Source organism: Hesperophylax consimilis, chromosome 24 (assembly GCF_061612785.1).
Source record: "Hesperophylax consimilis isolate HC1 chromosome 24, BYU_Hcon_1.0, whole genome shotgun sequence".
NCBI classification, from domain to species: domain Eukaryota; kingdom Metazoa; phylum Arthropoda; class Insecta; order Trichoptera; family Limnephilidae; genus Hesperophylax; species Hesperophylax consimilis.
The window spans coordinates 19650851-19673598 of record NC_142859.1 but is presented as its reverse complement, the minus strand read 5'-3'; the positions used below and the strand labels follow the sequence as shown (position 1 = coordinate 19673598).

Sequence of the window (22748 nt, the reverse complement as noted above, 5' to 3'; positions counted from 1 at the left end):
GCTATAGCAGGCATCTTTTATAGTCGATACTAAGTGCATATTTTACTTGTTAGTAGAAAGCAGTCACTCTATGTTTTGACATATTAATGAATTAAAACAATTATACCTTTATTTATAACTACGAATTTACTACGACAGACCGGTTTTGCTTAATACGAGCATCATCAGGGTACAAATTTAAACTAATAAAAATTCATTTTGAGTCAACTAGTGATAATACTGTCTAGTAATAACTAAGTGATTATTTCATATTATACAACCCAGAAACGGAATGCTCATGTACTATTATTTTAATCTACTTATTATTATTACTTGTAATAATCCTTCAGATTCGTATTTTATTTGTAAATATTCCCGGTTGACATTTCAAATAGATTTGCTGTTAAGGCGATGCACTACGTCGTGTAATATTTCAAATTGAGCTGCTATCAATAACAACCTTTACGTAGATGGCGATAAGGTTTAAATTCCCGCTTAACAGCATCCGCCTGTTTTGATTTATGCGAGAAAAAAACATGGCCGAAAAGTGCCTTTTATTTTATTTTGTGGATGTTCAGGCATAAATATTTTTTTTTTTCGATCATTTTATAAATAACTTAATTTGCCACATTATACAATAAAATCATAACCGAAAATGGTTTCGTAAGTAGGCGATTTTTAACTTTAAAGCAGTTTTCATAGGCCTTATACATTATTTTTTTCTGGGCTTATAAAAAGACTTATCTAAAAAATACTCGATTTTTTCAAAGGCCAAGATGTATTCTACTCGCAGTATTTAATTAAAGCATCTGAAACATTTCTAGGCGATCAAATTTTCAAACCAAAAATACATAATTATCCATTACTACGTATGGCATCGCCTTAATGAAAATACAAACAGATATATTTCAAATCAAGCGATGGCAGTTACTCTTCGGAATATATAACAATTATTTTGAAGTATCTATAGTTATCTTTTAAATGTACATACAAAGCGTGGTGTTCTTTCGAAAAACTGTTTAAATCACATATCTTATCTTAGTTCAAAAGGAGACAGAACAACGTTATTAGTATGCAGTAAAGTACACAAACATACTATACTGCTATCGATGTCCTGTGTACTAAAGAGCACAAAAATACCTGAGGGGTTAATTAAAATTTGCAACAAGAACAATGCCAACTACTTTTCCATTCTGCCACTGAGGTTGTCAAAAATACCAAAATCATAATACATCGAGCTTTAAAACTGCTTTCATAAGAACAATTTTTTTTTCTAAAAATGTAGGGGGATGAAACAAGTTAGTACAGTTAACATTAGATTATTCGATTTGGGAGGTGGGTTTGGGAACCGCCGCCCCGGGAACCATTTATCGGATAACCCACACCTATGCAATAAGTCACCCCAAGTATTTCGCTACGTTTGGCGATTTGATTTGGTTCCCGGATTCATCGGGTGAGGTGTGTTCAGGATGCCCTGCCTACCAGCTTCCCGACGTCCCGGATCAGGAGAGGCTGATTTTGAGAGACACTTTAACCTCTCCACCTGGTTTCTCCTGACCCATTGCCATCAGTGGGAGGTATATATCTGGACACACTGATCCTTAGATTCCTACCCACCCTTCATACCTTTTTCCTTTCCATAACTTCCTCTTCTTCATTTCTTTAAAAAGACACCCAACACAGCTTCCCTTAAGATGACATAGGCCCTGAGAGAAATTATTTTACTCACGGCCTCTAGTGTGGGTTAGTGTAAATAATAAAATAAAATTCAATGAAAAAAATTTTAAAAGAAGTAAAAAATGAATTAGGCTACTGCACGAAAATTTCGCGACTATTAATTAAGGCGACTAAATGCAAATTCCAGTTTCTCATTTTTTAATTGAATCAAATTAAGTAACGAGAAAACCGAAATAAATTTGCAAATATTATGTTGGTGCTGAATACAGCGGGTGGAAGTGATTTAATCAGTCTGAATAATACGGGCGGCGAAGTTTAATGCTTCAAAATATCTTGTTTTAATAATAGAAGTTTATTTGACGGCCTCCGATGTCCGTATAATAAATTATTTAAAATTATATATACAGTCAAACTCGGTTAAAACGAGCACGAGGGGACCGACTAAATTTGCTCCTTATAACCGTAATCGTTTTATCCAAATCTGTTTTTTAAAAGTTGTGTGTACCTAACTAAATGCCTATTAATATACTCGCACCTGTTTTTAAACAGGGGGATAAACATAATATTGAAAATTATAGACCTATCTCTAAACTATGTATCTTAAGTAAAATCATAGAAAAAATCGTATATAACCAACTTTTTAACTTATGCAAAAATACTATTACTAGCCCCCACAGGACAGTTTACTGATTTTGTTCTCAAATCTATGGATAGTGGAAAACCGGTTGATTCTATTTACACAGATTTTTCAAAGGCATTTGACAAAGTAAATCACGACATACTATTAAATAAGCTCTTGAAAATCGGTGTACGTAGAAATCTTCTGAGATGGTTCTCCTCTTATGTTCAAAATAGAAATCAAGCTGTTGCCTTAAAAGGTTACATGTCACAAATTATACTGTTCCCTCAGGGGTACCTCAAAGTTCTCATTTAGGGTCTCTCTTGTTTTCATTATATATAAATGACATAAAACGTGTTATTAGTCATTCTTCTTTCGTATTTTACGCAGATCACATGAAATTATATAAACTTATTGACTCCACAGATGAATGCAACCTGTTACAAGAAGACGTAAACAAAATTAAACAATATTGCGATATCAATCAACTTATCTAAATACAGAAAAGTGTAACGTTATTACATTTACACGTAAAAAACAGCCGATTAATTATACTTACAAATTTAACCATTTACCCCTACAAAGAGTAGAATCAATCAGAGATCTTGGAGTACTGCTAGATTCTAAAATGTTATTTAAGGACCATATTGAACATATTTTAGAAAAAGCTTATAAACAATTGGGATTTATTATACGCATTACAAAACCTTTCACTATAGCACACACACTAATTCTGCTATATACCTATGTCATATGTAAGGTCACAAATCGAGTTTGCTTCTGTCATTTGGAATCCTCAATATAAAATAAACGAAAATATCCAATCCAAATTTTTTAAACACCTATCGTATCGCTTTAGCAATCATCGGTTTGACCCTACCGCTTTATATAAACGTTCTTATATAAAATCGTAAACCGTCTTGTTGATTCATCATATTTGCTAGAAAATATTGCATTTCGTTGCCCTGAACACAACACCAGATCGAACGACTTATTTAGAATACCACACCGTAAAGCCAAATATGCGCAAAACTTTTTAATAGGACGAATCTGTAACACTCACAATAATATAACATCTTATGTTTGCGGAACGTTATAAAGTATAAGATACTCTTAGTAACGCCCGGTTAAACGACCATCGTACAGATTTGAAACTTTGCTGGAAATGGCTTTATCCGCGTTTGGTGACCAGATATCAATAGCCAGGTACTCTCCCACCTTCTGCTCTAAATCTACCTCCAGCCTTACAACATACTCCAATTGGGGATAGCGTGGCCCCACTTTTGCGGTATTCATAAAAAAAAAATTGTTTAAATAAATATATATATTTAAATGTATCGACTGCGTATTATGTCGCCCATTCAAAAGGTATTATTAAGAAAAATAAAAAATCGGTTCGTTGTTACCTAATTTATTATCCTTACCTTGTGCTCATAATTATAAACATGGTTTATAATAACCTTGCTAACAACGTTGTAAGTACCAAATCGTATCACAAGACCTCCAGAGTTGTTCTTTGTTTATTCGTCGAAAACAGACTATTTCATTCGTTCTCAATCCAAAAGCTTGGAAATTAATTACGTTCCGCTTAAATTTTCATTTATTCATTTCTAAGTTTACCTAAGAAATTTGCAACATTTTGTTTCGCTAATATTATTATACATAATATGTAACTTTTAATTATTATTTTGATTTTAGTTATTTATTGTTGGCAGACATAAGTACCCTTTTCGCTTTTTCAATACTTGTTACCTACGAATAATAACATTGATTCATTGTGTTCCCATTTATATTCTATTGTTTGCAATAGTGCCAATATGGATAAATCGAATATCGAATAAATTGAATATCCCATTCATGTAGCTGGTAATTAAACTATTATAATTTTTATTACTGTGCGATGACGTTGTAATTGCGTCACCGTAATTTGGGATAGAGAAAGACGTTATATCCTTTCTCTGTTCCAGGAGACTTGTAATTCGACAGGAAATTGCGCCACCCCAACCAACACATAAAGTAATTTCCAGATTGCTGCACTTACCAGGTTTTATGATTTATTGGTTTGATATCCAGCGGAACTCGCACTTGGGAAGAACGTTCGATGAATCACAAGTCACTTTTTTTCACTTGAACTAATGCACACAATCGGCAAGCATGTGCTACAAAAAATGAGATTGAACGGCGGCTTTTCTCTCCGGTCTTTAGTTGATGATGGTTGAATTATTACTTGCCGCACTTTTTCCTAGGTGCGTGCCGTTCAAAGATATTAGAAGAACGAGATATGCTATGTTGGCCGCCGGACCGTAGCCGGAGTACTACCTAATTAGGGTACTTTGAACGGTATCGGGACGTGTACGCACAGAAATCTGTTCTATGACATCTGGTCTAAAACAAAGGCAAAAGAAATGGGCTTCAAATATGTCTGGTACAAAGACTGTAAAATAATGATTAGGAAAAATGACGGCGACAGGCAAATACACTATATCAAACATTCGGATGATCTTAAAAAAATTGATTAATTTCTTTGATTGAGAGTCCAACTTTTACCGGTCATTCACTGGGTCGTTTCCTCCAATATTGGTGAGTCATATCTTTTATGCTTATTTTCGCACTGTAACAATAATGAACTCCTGCACTAGCAATAAAAGGTTGAAACCCCCAGTGATGGCCACGGATTAGTGGAGCTCTCATTCAAGGGAACTAAACAATTCTTTTTTTGTTTATTATAAATTTTATAATGGCTATTAACTTTAATCGCGTACATGCAGAACATGGTGATCAAATCAACCCTTTAACTACTTCAGATGCCAAAATTTGCAAATACCTTATAGCAGAGGTAAAAAACACTACAATTATGCACCAAAATATTAGGTCAATTAATAAAAACTTTAATGAACTCCAGATACAGCTTAACCACCTTAATATAGACTTCGATATAATTATTCTCACGGAATGTTGGTTGTCAAACATTTATACTCCAAAATTAATAAATCACTACTCTTCCTTCAATTCGACAAAACATGATAGCCAGAACGATGGAGTCGTCGTATACACAAAAAATGATCTTAACCCCATTGTAACGGAAATAGACATTATTGGCGCGATCTGTTTGCAAATAACATACAATAATGACACTTGCATTCTAGCAATTTACCGCTCTCCTTCGAATCGTAATATCACACCATTTCTAAACAGTCTTAATAGCATATTATCCAATCTTTCCCATACTAAAAATTTGATAATTATGGGAGATTTAAATATCAACATACTCCCAAATAATCCACATCACCAATGTCACGACTACCTGAACATGTTAGAATTCCATGGATTAATTAGTACCATCAATACACCAACAAGAATAGTCAATGAATCAAGTTCATGTATTGATCACATAATGGTCAAAACTAATAAACAAAACAAAAGCATCGTTTACAAATCAACAATTACAGATCATTACACATCAATCTTCACTTTGCAATCCGACACCACACAAAATAGACGAGATCAGTCTCTTATATACAATAATATTAACTTTGAAAATTTAAAAACCTCAATTAAAAATAAATCTTGGCAAGAGCTTTTCCAAATAAAAAACTCAGATGATGCATGGAGATATTTTGTTGACTTTTTGAAAAATGAATTAAGTAATAATACCACAACTTTGTCAAAAAAAATTCCAAACAAAATTAAACCCTTGAAATCATGGATAAGTCATTCAATCATCAACTGCATTCGCAGAAGAAATGCACTACACAAAAAAGTGAAAGACAATCCTTACGACGTAATCTCATTAAACATCTATAAAAGATACAGAAATACGTGCGGGGAAGTCATTAGAAAGGCAAAAGAAATCTACTATGGAGACAAAATCAAAGGAAGCAATAACGATCCCAAAAAAATATGGCAAATTCTAAGAGAAGCCACAAATACTCAAAATGCCAAAGACAAACAGGACATACAAAAACTCTGCATTGATGGAAAAATTATTGACACATCAAAAAATCCTAAGGTCGTTGCGGATTACATCAATAATTTCTTTATTAATATTGGTTCAAATCTTGCTTCTTGTCTACCAAATTATGGGAATGTTCATCCTACTGAAAGAGGACTTCAATACTCCAACAGAAGACTCAATTTCCAAACGGTGTCAGAAGAAGAGATTCTAAAAATTATCAATTCCCTAAAAATCACTTCTTCAGCCGGGGTTGATGGCATAACAACCAAGATCTTGAAAACGCTGTCTACGGAAATTGCATTGCCCCTAGAACATTTAATAAACCTTAGTATCACTCAGGGTCACTTCCCCTCAAATCTTAAACAAGGTATCGTTATTCCTATACATAAAACAGGAAACAAGACTGATATAAATAATTACCGACCAATAACCCTACTAACAAGCCTATCAAAAGTATTTGAAAAAGTCATCAACTCACAGCTGGTAAGATTCCTCGTGAGCCATAAACTGATCTCAGAAAATCAATACGGGTTTCAAGAAAACAAGAGCACCTCGGACGCTATTGCCGCTGTCACAGATTTCATTGTAAAACAACTTGATAAAAGGAAAAAATGTATTTCAATCTTCTTAGATCTTTCCAAAGCCTTTGATACAATATCACACAATAAATTAATAAACAAACTTGAACAAATCGGTATAACGGGAAACGAACTTAACTTTTTTAAAAGTTACCTTAATGAGCGCAAGCAACAAGTTAAAATAAATAACATACTTAGCAACACTTGTTCATCTAACTACGGTATACCACAAGGTAGTATATTAGGTCCGTCTTTGTTCCTGTTGTATATTAACGACTTATGCAACATTAATATTCAGGGGAAAATCGTTAGTTTTGCCGATGACACCGTCTTACTGTTTGAAGCTGACACTTGGCTAGCTGTCTACAAAAAAGCTGAAACGGACATAAGCATGGTAAAAAAATGGTTGGATATAAACACGCTCACACTGAACACAGAGAAAACTAAATATGTCACACCTAGTATTAATATTACTGGTCAACCTCCTGATGATGCCTCCATCAGAATACACTCGTGTTTGAATTCCGATGAATGTTGTCAGTGCCCCTACATTGAGCGCTCTACTCAGATGAAGTACCTCGGCCTCACCATTGATCCATTTCTCAAATGGAACCTTCATACCCAAATAATTGCAAACAAAATTAGAAAAACCATGCACTTTTTTAGAATCATACGAAACTTTCTCGGCTTTCAAGACCTGAAAATGATTTATTTTGCAGTCTGCCAATCTATTATTGAGTATGGTATCATAGCATGGGGAGGCGGCACTTCATCTGCACTAGACCCAATCATAAAGGCTCAGAAAACAATTTTAAAAATAATTCTAAGGCTACCTATAATTACAGACTCGAATCTAATTTTTAATATTATGAATGTATCGATGTTATCGATGTTCGGCAGCTATATGCAAAAACTATCCTAACTCATCTATACTCAAATATAAATAATTACTACATAAAAAGTTCAAATACACGATGTACTCGAAGCAATAACAAAATCTTATTACAAATTCCGAAAACACATACTACGTTTGGTAAACGAAATTTTAAATAATTTGCGACAAGACTCTACAACATTCTTCCAGACAGCATAAAACAATGTGATTCACAAAAAAATTTCAAAGATAATGTAAAAATTTGGATTAAAAATAAGAATAGGGCCTTTACCGGTGCATTCACCCAAATTTGCAGTTATTGAAGTCACCACATTACCACCACATTATTGAGCGAATACTTCTTAATACAAGTATAGGTATGTTCAATGGTATTAGGAACTAACACAAATAATTCTGCCTCAACACAGGCTAGCCTAGTGAGGCGGTATTTGAGAAACCACAACTGTGCTTTTATTTTCTATTTACCTTCAAAATATTATGTTTGTATTAATAGTTCTTAATTTTTGTTAAATTTATAACCTTAAATATAAAAGTTACAAATTAATGTACACCATAATATGTATGTATAGTTGTAATGTGTAAACTTTCCTAAATAAAGATATTATTATTATTATTATTATGTATTAGTGCGGATACCTTAGCGTAAGCGAAGGTGTGCAGTAGTATTGGTGAACAAAACCGGCGACACTCGGCAAAACAATTCCACTCAGTACGAACTGCTCATAGCACATCTCGTTCTTCTAATATCTTTGGTGCCGTTCCATGTACAAAATCAAGCGCGTAGTTTTAATTCTTGCTCTATTGTTGGTGGGAGCAGAACAAAGCTGATAATGCCATAAAAATGACAAACATCATAACGAAACAATTATTATTGTGTTCATTTAAAAGTGTCAATGTAATTTTCTTAATTTATGAAAAGGGCTTAATGGCGTAAATAAATAAATAATTAAATTTTTGATGATTTTTTCCCACCCCGCCTAGTCTTAGCAGTTTGCATCCGAAAGAGATGCATGCAAGAACTCGAGCAAACAAGTGGAATTTTATTCTTAACGTTGCAACACCCTCACTTCTGTTACATACTTGGCTGAGAGGTGCAATCTAAAAGATTAAGATAATTATTTATTATTTTATAATATTTATTATTGTTGGAATTATTAATAGTGACTTTAATTGTTAGCCCTGAAGCGCGGCTTTCTGATTTTCATATCTAGTGCATCTCTTGAAGACACCTTTTAATGCTAATACTGCACAAGAGTCCGAACTGTCCAGAGCCAGTGGGACTTGGCACCCCAAATTTCGGTATGTCGTGAGGTAGCTGAAGGTAGTACGAAAATTTAGAAGGGAAAGAGGAAGGTTGGGAAGTAACTGACTATTCAGATCTTATCACCAAACACCTCGAAAGCCATTTATTTACAGTTAAATGAATGCAATTATTATACCGTAAAATATTATGTGTACAACATATTTTTTTATGTGATTAATCCCAACCGTTTAGAGCCAGTGATACTATGGCATCTCCAATTGGGGTATGTTGTGAGGCTGAAGGTAGTGGGGAGGGGAATGAAATGGGGTAGAAGAAGGTGGGGGACTACCTGGCTATTTGGCGTTTTGGTCCCCAATCACGGCTAAAGCCATTTCAAGCAACGTTTCAATTCTGAATGGTGGTCTTACACCAGGGTGATACTGAGAGTATATTCGACTCTAGAAGATGCCGCAAGTATACTAAATGTTAATTTTAAAGAAACTTGTGAAATAAGACAAATTAATCAAATACAATTTACTGTCAAGTAAGAATAATAATATATAAATCAATGGTCGAAGACTTAAAATACAATTTCTTATTAAATACTCTAAAAATACATACATTAGAAGATAGACGTAAAATAAACGATTTAACGTTCTTATTCAAAATACTTAACTCTAAATTCGACTGTTGTGAACTCCTGCAACTTATAAACATACAAACACACACAGTAACAACACGACAAAATACAATATTCTACAGCAGCACACATAAGCGTAACTACATTGCCCACTCTCCGATACAACGACTTCACACCATGGGAAATCATTACTTGGGTGATGTTGACATATTCAATACCAACTTGGCAAGTTTTGTGGATCATTTAAAACATTTATTTCAACAATACTCCTAAACACATCATGTAAACCAACAAATAGCTGTAATTTTCTGTTTTTGTTTCTTGTGTTTGTATGACTTGTTGCATAGCTTTTATCAAATGTAATTTTATTCTTATTTTTTATGTTTGAAAGTATTTGTCAAATTAAAATTATACTACCAACCATGTAAAAGCCCTCTGGGCGTTAAATAAATAATAAAAAAATAAAAAAATATTATATTATAGTATCTCTAAATAGTATAAAACAAAGTCACTATCCGCGTCTGTCTATTTGTGCGCTTAGTTCTTCTAAACTATGCAACGGAGTTTAATAGGGTTTTCACTATAATTTAGAGATTTATTTCCGGAAGGTTTATGTATTTAATACATGGATATTATGTTTATTGAAAGTAGAGAAAAGTCGAGCCACGTCGGGTACATGTCAGCTAGTAATATTATAATTATATATTATATATAATTATATATATATATATATATATATATATATATATATATATCTACTGTACGCAGAGGCGGCTCTAGGGATCCAGTCGTGGTAGGTCATTTGAAAAATATGTGTGTCTAATCTTTATTTGATATTGTGAAAAGTGCCCATAAATTATTATCTATATCAATTTGTTACAGTATTTAGAGTCCGCTACTATAGTAAATTGGAAATAAATACACAATCCATGTACACAATGCAAATTATTTTTAAAATATTAAGTTTTAATGTAGTTGTGCACAACATAAAAATAAGAGTTTGATTCTATTTGACAGTGATCTTTTATGTTTTTTTTGTTTTTTTTCATTCTTCAGCTTCATTCTAAATCGATAACAACATAAATTATTATTCCAAACCTTTCCCGAACTATCCAATTGAAAAACAACCATTGATTCACACACTACAAGCATGTAAAATGAAAAACCGACATTTTTTTATGTCACCATCTCTGTAAAACATATAATATTCATCGTGTTGCCTCCCCCACGGTCATGACCAAAGATATTAGAAGAACGAGATATGCTATGTTGGCCGCCGGACCGTAGGCGGAGTACTACCTAATTAGGGTACTTTGAATACTATCGGGACGTGTACGCACAGAAATCTGTTCTATGTATTAGTGCGGATACCTTAGCGTAAGCGAAGGTGTGCAGTAGTATTGGTGAACAAAACCGGCGACACTGGGCATAACAATTCCACACAGTATGAACTGCTCATAGCACATCTCGTTCTTCTAATATCTTTGGTCATGACCTAAGCGTCCCTAAGCTTTCTTCGGTACCTAATTTTTACTTCTTCGAAAAATATAGTGCCATCACCTTGCGAATGAAAGCTTCTATTAGAGACAACAGATGTCACTCCTAGTCACTCGCCGCCGCCGCTGTTTTGCGTTACATTTTAAATAAATTAGAATAATACCAGTTGTTTTGATGCACATACGTGATTATTATTGTTGTCTTATAATTTTGAGGGGGTCAAATACCAATTGACCTAAGGCAAGAACCGCCACTGACTATTTGTGATTTATATAATATTATAGAGTTTTACATAATAACTTTCCCAACAACTTTCCCGTTTGAACATCAAATTTAACACCATGAAACGAAAAACAAAACGTTGATAATTTAGTTCCGTCGCCCCCCACAATCGCACCTTGTATATTCATGAGACTGGGCTCGCCTCACCAGTGTCGCTGGCTCCTACTCGAGAGTGGCGCATGAATTCTTTATACCGCATACCGTTTCTATGTTAAATGGAATAAAATTTGCGTTCTATCCGGCCAGGGACGTACTTTTTGACGTTGGATTTGCAGAAAACGGTCCGTGTGATTTATTAAGCCACAAGAAATGGTTTCTAATTTATACTTCGTGTGCCTTGGCGTTCTGAGTTATTGTGAGTAGGGAATGAACACGAATTTTGCCGTTCTTTTATGATGTTGAGAGTAAAAATGTTTGGGTGATTATTTGTTGTTAAGTTGTTTTATATGATCGCGTTAGGATGAAGTAAAATCGAGTGCTTCTCTCAGTTTTGCTACAGACCGCGCATTCCAACGCTACACGTCTTCACCTGTCGTAGTTGATGGGTGACATCCACAGACATAGGAATTAATAGACGAGAAGATAATGGCGAGGGGTAAAATCAACTGTTGAAGAACGAAGGGAGTGAAGCTGACTGTGATTCGTCAATAAATCAATCTGACAGTAAATAGGCATCTCGCATTATAATATCACCATTTACTTCTTAAAAGTAAAATCTGCTTTTGAATGAATAGACATTTTTACATGGGAGCGCAAATTACTCGCCACGTTATGAACAAATTTGCGAAGTCCAAATTCGGCAAAAAAATTCGGTTCTATTTTCAGAGTCGAATATTTCGTTTAAGTATTTAGTTAAGACACTTTCATAAATGTTCATAATTTACTTCCCAGCAACCAACCAGCTTTGTGTTTCGCGTCCAGACGTTTCTCGATGTGATAGTATATGTTTCTAAAACTGATCTATATTATACGATGTGAATATGCTTAAAATAAAGTAAAATAATGCTTATATATGGAATGTAATACGACAATTGGGTTTATTCTCTTTTTCACATCTATTTTTACAAGTTTTCATAGTACAAGTCAACATTTTGCCATGTTATTTCGTAAAATGAACCGATGATGCCTCGACCATAGTTCGCACAAGAATGATGACGTCACGTTTTCAAATTTCACTTGAGGCCATACGCGAGCACAGCCGGCTCCAATGGAACCGGTATGGGGAGTGGGGATAATACGCTTTTAATCACTTAGGGCAGGTCTACTAATATTCATATGTCTATGGTGACATCTATATAATATAGGTATGTAAGAACACTAAATTTCATCGATGAAGAACATTCAGATCTTTAAGATTTTGATCAAACAAACATTAACATTTTAATTTGTGTAGATTATAGCTTCATATTATTATTTTTTTAACATTTTATACTATCTACTAGTTTCTACATATGCTAACTGAATAACTAATCAAAATGACAATTCAACACACCTTTAAAAAGTGATATAAAGTTACGAAAGGTGATGAAACAAAATCTAAATAAAATAGGTTAGGTTAATAAGTTTTGATAGATGTCTTGAATTGTCACTATGTTGAGTTATCGTGGAACCCCTACGTATAAAGCATACGCTCCGGTTATTCTGGTCTTTTCAACAATCTACTCCGTCTGTTTGCCGTAGAAATTGTGAGAACTCGAGAGATTTGCGGTGAAATAAAATAGCGGCATGTCGCCGACTTTGCACATGAAGCCATGTTTATTTAATTTATAATGCCTACAACTTGGCGTGGCTTATTCCACGTTATGTTTTACGTCAATAGGGGACATTTGACAGGTTCAAATGAGCAACGTTACGCTGTGGCTTCAACCACATTACTTTATGAATACGTTTGAATATTTATTAGATAACGAAGTCAGAGATTATAGAACTTTGTAGACATAAAGTTTTTATTCCTTTCAAGAGTCTTAATTTGCAGGGATCAGCAACTGAGACGTGTCGTGATGCTGAAAGGAGAAGGGAATGAGGGTTGATGATATAAATATCGTTGTGACCCGAAAATAACGTTGACCTAATATCACACACATTAAAGGTTCGCTAATTTCATTGATAATAATGATTAGTATCTTCATTTTCGAAACAAATAGAACGATATTCTCACTGAGATTTACACGACATACAATGCTATTCCACACGTTAAATTATAAAACAAATGTAGTATCTAATTTGCCAATTAACCGAGCTCTTCGTACTCTAAATAATATTTGTCTAAACTCTAACATTGAATTTTTTTCAGATTCACTGCTTAAATTCAAACGTGGCATCATGTCAATAATTTAAACTGTTCATTGCACATATATACAGACACACAAACACTCACACATACAATACACACACCTATATACTACACACGTCGCATGGTAATTAAAGAATACACGTACCACTTAGCAGACATTCCAAGGAAACATATCATAGGTACCCAACTTGAAATATCTTATTCCTGTATATTGTTTCATCTAGTAGTGTGAATAATGTTTAGTAGTTCTAAATATATTATGAAGTATTTTTATATTGCGTTTTTAGTACATTTGAAGACTTCGATTTCAGTCTGTGTTTGGTGTCAGAATATTTTCTATATGATCTCCCTATGCTATACATCCTTTTTTTTATTTTGATGTTATAGAGATATAAATGTTATAATTTTGTTGTGAGTTTTGAATGAGAGTGGGATTTTGCTGTAGAGTTTCTCCAGATCACTCCAAAGCTCACCGTTTCAGAGTTCAAGTGGCAAAAAAAAAGATTTTTCTAAAACAGAAAAAGAACAAAGGATTTTTTTTCAATGCAAAATTGTTTGGTTTTATCGAAACAGTTAAAAATACTCACAAAATGTAAATTGTATTTTTCTATAAAAGTGTTGTTTTCAGACTTTGTTTTGAACCTAATTACCAACGTTCAAAGTACACGCTCCCCAAATCTACGATAAAGATCACATCACGAAGTTACCAAAGACCTGAAAGTTTTCTGAAAGGGTTAAAGAAGAGTTCACTGTGTTTATAGTTGGGCTTTGGAGTTGCGCTGAATACTTATTATAGAGTTTTCAGATTCTGAAACTTAAGACTGAAACCGTTTGAGATTGTCCTACATAATATTTAGTTGTGAATTTACTTGAACAATTTTATGTTTGTCGTCAAATTTTGCGCATTACCACCTTGGCAAAATTCTTCCATTTAGAAACAAAAAGTTGTTGGAAATGATCTTAACCATGTTGGTGAATAGATTTGATTAGCCAAGTAATTTCCAACCTTCCTCTTCCTTCTCTACTTACCATTACCATCCCCTTAAGCTTTAGGTTGCTTACCTGACTTTAGAACTAGTAAAAAAATACGGGAAAAGCCATTTTGACAAACTTTTAGACTACTAATAATAGTCGTTACTGAGAATATCTTCCACCGTGGAAAGTGCCAGAAATATATTGATGAACAATATCAAAAAAATACGTTTATTAAATGTGAAATAATACAAATTAGTTTAATAAATTTTATTAGATTACTACGGAGTGGAACCTGCTATGGAACCTATGGATTCCTAATCTAAGATCTCAATTGCTTAACCACGAAGATCGTCAAATGTGTATTAAGCATTCCATTCTCTTTGCCAACCCTTGCGAAGTTATGTCGGCATCGTCAGTAGAGGAGTTTTTAATTTTTTGCTAAAATTTAATCGGAAATAAAACATCGTAATTACGAAAGAAGAAAAAAGTGGGTGTGTCAAGCCTACGCAAGACAGAAGTGAAACTTCTAGTTTCAGCTGATGCTTGGCGTGGCGCAGTTCGCTGGTGTCTGAGAGAGAGGAAAGAAGAGAAGAGAGAGAACGTTCGTGAGCGGCTCCCCCACCTCAACAAGGTTTCACTTCAAAAATGCCACAGCCGAGAATCGAACCTCGCTTAACTGATTGAAAGCCAACCACGCTGAGCACCAACTGTAAGCAAAGCCGCATAAATTGATTATATTATGTAGGTTCTGAAAATATGAGAGCTTGTTATGTTTTATAATGTTACCTACATCACACCCAAAATATAATATATTTTTAAAAATAATGTACAATGTACAGAAATAGAATCCCACACAAGATCGCGTAGTGCGCTCTAGCGAACGGATATTTTATCAGAGGGAGATAGTTTTAATTTTTTTTTCTGTAAATTATTACATATTATCAAAATAAATAAATTAATTAAATAAATGTAATACAATTATCATAATATACGGATTAGATAATAATTTTAATCCAACACAATAACGCAAAGCGCGCTCTAGCGGAGTAATGTTTTATCACAGTGAGATAAGTGTTTTTATTATTTTGCAATATTATTTTCTTTTAAAAAATGTTCTGACCTACTAAAAAATAAGATATTGAATGAAAAAGGCGTTAAAAACAAAAAAATAATGTGCGATGGCCGAGAATCGAACTCGGATCAACTGCTTGGAAGGCAACTATGCTGACCATTACACCACCAACGCCAGTTGTCGGGATGAGCTAAGAAGCATTTATATGTTACTTCAAAACTTTGACTAGATCAAATGAACTTTAATCGGTGGTGGGGGTACCCGCATTTTCGTTTCGGTCATGAGTCGGTTTTACTCCGGTCCTCGAAATTGCATGACGCGCGTAAAGAAGTTTCACTTCAAAAATAAATGTAAAGCCACCCCTTCACATAAAAAGATCAACTCTTCGACCCGTATTAACAACTTCAATACCCTTTTTTACCACAACATTGTTCTAACATAAAAATAATTATTTCATTTGTTCTATTTTCGACCTTCGAACCTAAAACAAGCCGCACACGAAGTATGCAAACATTTAACGTGGCGTACGTCCGGAATACAGTGTAGAGGTTTCAGTGGCGTGCATTACTAATAATCAAAGGTAGACTGTGTGCAGTTTGCCAAGTACGGATATCAGACGTGAACAATAATTGTGAATTGAATAAATTTTTAAGAGGATCATTTTAGTATATTATCATCTTAGACTTATTGATGTAACCAACTGGATAATATTACTGTTTGCACACATATTCAATTTACTATACAATCATACATACATATAATAAAATTCCGGATGAAATTACTGCCTGCGAAAAGATGCCTGATCTAAAAAAAAGAAATACGAAAATATGTGACTGAATACACTTTTTTTTGTTTGTTTGCTAAATAATGTATATTATGATATATCTGTGTTTGTAAAATTATTAGCATATGCGATGAAGTGATCTATCTTAAGATCTGATTAGTAAATAAATAGATAACCAAAGAATAATCACAAAATACAACCACTTGAAAAAAAGACGGATAATTTAATTAACTTTGACAAACACCGTTTTTTTTCAATTTCTCCCGTCAAATAATAACTATTTTTATTCATTGTGTTTTCTAAGGATGACACAGCATTTTCAATCTTAGCTTACGTTATTTTTCGATAAATTTTTTTTAGATTTGATTCCAGATAAAATTGCTATTTTTGAATTAATTCAAAAGAAAATAAAAATGAAGTTCTTGAAAGCAGATTAAAGGATATTGGTAGTACAAAACAGAAGATTTTAGTATTAATCGAAAAATTTAATTCAAATATTAAAATTTTAAACCCAAAAAAAGATAAAGTTTTTAAAGTTGCTTACCGATGGTTTTTATCATGATAACTATAATTGCTATTGTATTCGAAACAAAAAAAACACAATTTATTAGACAAAGCTATTTTAAAAGTAATTATTTCTACATTTTCTTTCGTTAATTTAAAAATACTTTTAAACCTTTGACTAATATTTTTCAAATGCTTACTGTTTTTTAGAATCATTACAAATTTTTCGAGACTCAAAATTTTTTAACGCATAGTGAAAGCGCAGTATTTTTTCTTTCTAACACTTTAAATCATACTTTTTGCCGTAAAAATGAGATATCAAAACTTTAATGTGAGAAATATATGAATATAGATATAGGTATCTTCTCTATGGTTGTTTGTTGTCTGTGAAGAATATAGATATATCTTCTTTATGGTTGTTTGTTGTCTGTTATTTCCCCAACTAGGTGTTAGAAACTAAAAAAATTGGCAGTAATTTTATGTACCTCTAATTTTCTAATTTCAACATGCACTTTTCACTGGCAGTATTCACAACCTTTTGTGGTAGCAGTAAGAGAATGCATATTGTATCCCGTTAAAAAACTAGATTGAAAAAATCAAATTTATTGCCAAATAGGTTTATTGGAACATAGATATTCATGGAAAAGTTTTCAGATTAATTTGTCGTATTTTTTATATTGTGCGCAGCTTTTCAGCCTTTAGGTACTACACGCCACTGGGGACATCATCATAATGACGTAAGGGGGCCACACACGTTTGAAAATCGTGTCACGACCCGTTAGGTACTGGATACATACGGTACTTACTTATTACGGCCGCGTTTTAACACATCTCTCCAAAATTCAGATGATAAATTATTCGTATTTGGCGGTACATTTTCAGAAGGGGTGCTCTGATATTTTAGTACGATACTCTCAGTATCGTCCCGGTGAAAAATTGAAATTCACAATCGAAACGTTTCTTAAAATGACTTTAACCGCACTTGGTAACTAGATCTGAATTGCCAGGTACTTTTATTCTTACTCTACCACATCTCTTTCCCTCTCAGAATTGCCCTATTGAGAGATCACCATACAGAATTGAGACATTAGATGAAATGTCTTTGGCGAGATCAGAAGAGCCAAGTTTTTTTTTTAACTTTCTATTCCCCATTTCGTTTCACTCCCCATTCTCCCACTATCTCAACATACCTAAGTTATAGTAAAATACTAGAACTATCAGATGCTGGGAATATCGTACTTTATCCACATTAAAAAATGTAAAATTAACTAACTAACTAACTAACCATCATGCCGTTTCCCTGCAAGGAAAGGAACTAGGCATAGAGGACGGACTGCCAAATAACTCGGTCTTGGCACACACTCCTTGCCTCATTCACATTCATACATCGTCTCATACATACTCTTCTATTATTCTGACTCTTCACTTCTGGCCCGACTCGAGTATCTGACTCGAGTGTCTTCCTCGGGCGTCGCTGACTTCTGCTACTATTCGCATTTGCATCATATATCCTCCTAACACTCCTTTCTTCACTCATTTGCTCTACATGCCCAAACCATCTAAGCTTCCCTTTCTTAATCTTACTCATTACGCTTACATCAGCTCTGCACTTTTTGCGGATCTTCACATTCCTCACCCGATCATACATGGATTTACCACACATACGCCTCAGGGATCTCATTTTAACAGCATTTAATCTACTTTTATGCTTTCTTTGCCAGTTCCATGTCCCATTTCCATATATCAGGGTAGGTACCAGCACTACATTGTGGACTGCTACCTTCGCTTCTTTGGACATTTTTTTGCTACCGCCAACTGCGTTCAGTCATCCATTAATGGAGTTACCTGCATTTACCCTTCTTTCAATATATATCTATCAGCCTTCCCATCTCTCTAGAACATACTTCCTTAATACACAAACTCATCGACCTGCTCCAAGTATTCCTCATTCACAACTATATTACACCCTGTTTTCGTACTCTCTCTTTCAAAAACCATTACTTTAGACTTACTTACATTCATCATTAACTCATGCTTCAAGCATACTTCGTTCATCCTAGACACGAGAGACTTTAGAAAATCCATACTAATGTCAAATTATGTAGGTATTGTAATATGTATTCATTATACGACCGTATTGTGTAGGTGTTATTATATGTTTTCATTATACCACTGTATTCTGTAGGTATTATAATATATTTTTATCATGTGGATGTATTGTGTATGTATTATAATATGTTTTCAACGTATCTGACGTGATGATTATTTCTGTAAGATACGTCAATGTTGCCATACAGAGTATTGAAACCACCCAAACTTCTTACTGTTTACTACGACCACTTGGAGATGAAACAAAACTTTTTACAAACTCAAGGATGGATGTTGCCAGAGACGTTCACTAACTTTGTGACTACGTGAGACAAACACAATCAGACAAGCAAAGATCTACATACAGTCGAAGATTGTGTGAATAAAGTCGTGTTCACTTCAAATATTTTCCTGTATTTGAACTATAGAACTTAGTTTCACTTTCAAATATTTTCTGCTACAGTCGGTAATAAGTTAAAATTTAAGTTTAATTCCTCGGCTAGCTAAGTTCTCCACCATGATACAAGCAATTTTTCCTGATTACTGTGATGGTAGTATGAGATTTAAAGTATTTTCAGATTAGTCATAATCCGAGTTTTTCTTTAACCGCTTCATCCTTTTAAACGAGTCACGCTCGTGCGCTAAATGCGTTCCAATTTCTGCTAGCCGAGTGACGCTTGCCGGTTTCGACTTGCAGCGTTCTATTTTTAGCTAAGACGAGTAACGCTCGTGAAAGTGAGCGAAGTATTTTAATCAGTTTGAATTTGCCTGCAGTTGAGATCAGTCGTGTTTTAGAGCTGCTTATTTATATTTTAATTGAAAAATGTATAAACTTTGAATAAAACATTAAAAAAAAAACTTTTATAAATATATACTTCTATAAATAGCATTTAATATGTAGTGTTGTCATAGCAATTAAAAATTGTTACGTTTTATTAAATTTCTAGATTAGTTACATATTTTGACACACTCCACCTTATGATGTTTAGTTATAGTATATATATAAGCTATATGTATATATTATAACTAAACATCATATGGTAGAGTGTGTCAAAATAAGTAACTAATCTAGAAATTTAATAAAACGTAACAATTTTTAATTGCTATGGCAACACCGAGTAACACTGATTACAGAACAAAATTTTATTCAAATATGTGAGGTTATGTTTGACTTCCGAAAATTGCCGTGTTGACGTAAGTCAAATTTTCAATTCTAAAAATGCCCTCTTCCTCAACACTGTTTATTTTTATGTCAATTTAACATGTAAAAAAGTACTTACTTGATAATAAGCACTCATTGAAAATGAAATCAATATTCACCTGAGCCATAACGATTTTTTTTATTTTCATCATTTTTCCTTCTGGCCATCTTGGTGCTGCAATTTAAAACCATTTAAAAGATCGCAGCGCCCTCCATTTTTGTCTACTTAACTTTGACAAACTGGATGCATAAATAAGACATTAAATTACAAAAAAATATTTTCACCCTTTATTAAATTTGTCTGTCATCCGCCCTCTTTCCCCAAGCCAACTTTAGCGTGGTAGATACCACTTATAAGTTTCTCTTACAACCTAAGTAATAAGTTCTCGTATAGTAAGTTCCAGCTAGTAATAAGTACTTGCTAATTGTACAAAACTAATTTAGCAACAGTATTGCAGAATAACACTATGTTCAGTGGATTACGCGTATGTTATGCTTGCATGTTTGTGCTAATTTATTCAAACACATTTGATCTTATAAAGTAATTAAAAGAAAATATATTCATATTTATGATCATGAAATTAAAAATTCATTAACAGGTAAATAGAATCTGGAAAGATCGAAGAAAATGACGCTACTGTCAATTGCACGACAGCTATGTTATACGTTTTAAAAGTGTTAGTTTAAGGATTTAAATAGAAATAGAAATGTTAAAAAAAAACTGAGAAAAAAGAATGGTAGATTGATTCACAGATATTCAAATGCAACATTATCATCAAATGGCCATTTAGAGCCATTTTCATTAAGTCAGTTTCAGCTTTTGAACAAATTGTGTTTAGCAGAAGAGAACAACTATCGCGTCATTAAGCTTATCAACCGATTGCTATTTGATAGAAAGCTCAAATTTACATAGAATCGGCGTTTAACGGGGTCCTTCAAATGTCGAAACATACAAATGGCCCATAGTGGCCTAAGTTGTTTATAATCTGAAATTTATTTAATAATAAATTAATTAATTAACCACAAGTAAGTTCATACGGTGCACAAACCCCGGATTAGTTAATATTTGTGGACTGTAAATCCATAGGCCGCTGGTTCAAATCTGGCTCGAAGGTCCAAATGCTCAAGTTGTGGAACTTTTAATAAACTAATCAATTATTTTTGTTGATATATTACTTTGGCAATGAGGTAGAAGGTACTTACAGAGGTGGAGGAACATTCACTTGTCGGGATGCTAATTTCACTATAGTTTTGGTTTAGCAAAACTTTATTTGTTGCGATGCGTTCGTGAAGAATTTTATTGCTATGCGATGCGTTATAGGTAATAATGTTCACTTCGCGTCGCAGTTGTTGGTTTTAGACTGAATCCCGGACACAGGGGAGAGGTATGAAGGAGAGGAAAACGGGGTTCGGGAACAAAATTCATTGCCAGTAAAATAATTCTCTATGAATCAACAATTACCCATTATTGGCGTGAACAGACACCTAGGGTTTTTTCTGGACTTGTTCCAGCATATTTATATATTTAGTTTGGTGCCGATTCCATACAACAATAGCATGCTACAGCTTACTTATTAAAACGCATATTGAATGTACGTTGCATCTAGGTCATTTTTTTAAAGATTATCTAATGTTTATAAGACAAGGTTTTTTATGCATAGCACAAAGGATAACAAATTATTATAAGCAATAATTAGTCGCCTAAAATATCAATACGAATTTAAAATATCTCGCGAGTAAAAATAAATTCGGTTGTTTACAGGTGAAAACAATATAATAAACAGTAAATGTTGAATAAAATACTAGTACATATTGAATTATTTGGCTTGTTGGAAATAAACTGACGTACCTCAGTGGTCCAGAGCACCTGACCGGACATCAGAAGACGCGGGTTCAATTCCCGTCGGCGGCATTTATTTTTACTCGGAAGATATTTTCAATTTGTATTGATATTACAGTCGGCTAATTATATTATTTCTTATAATGTTTTGCATCTAAGTCATTAAGCTGTGAAGATCTGCTATGATATGCGGTCTATATTGTTATACCGAGATATGTACTGGTGTTTGGCGATCTATCCTCTCCTTCTACCTCTGCTGGCTAAAACGTGATGGTTAATTAGTTATTTAATTTAATTTTTCACAATTTTTCGACACAACATCGGACGAAACTGAATAAAATACTGAAAAGCAATTTCCCATATAAAAAAAATCAGATCAATGCATCGTGATCTACGAAAGCTGATTGAACTCTTTAACAGGAAAATTCTTCATTGAAAACAACGCCCCATATATTTTTTTATGAATCCAATATAAATTCAAGTGGCAGGATTTTCGGTTTACAGCCTAATTTGGGGGTGCGCGTATGGCCTATAAAAAATTCACAGCCTCAAAATGGATTTTCCGAACCGGGAAATATTTGTCAACGAAATAATCATAGGATGAAGTCCTTTGTGAATTTTTCAGT

General features: G+C 33.6%; 1 protein-coding gene across 4 annotated transcripts in view; it reads left to right on the top strand.

Moving 5' to 3' along the window:
- The window catches only part of nolo (ADAMTS-like no long nerve cord), a 789822-nt gene that overhangs the window by 685066 nt on the left and 82008 nt on the right, over window positions 1-22748 (top strand). The gene's annotated exons all lie outside the window — the stretch shown is intronic.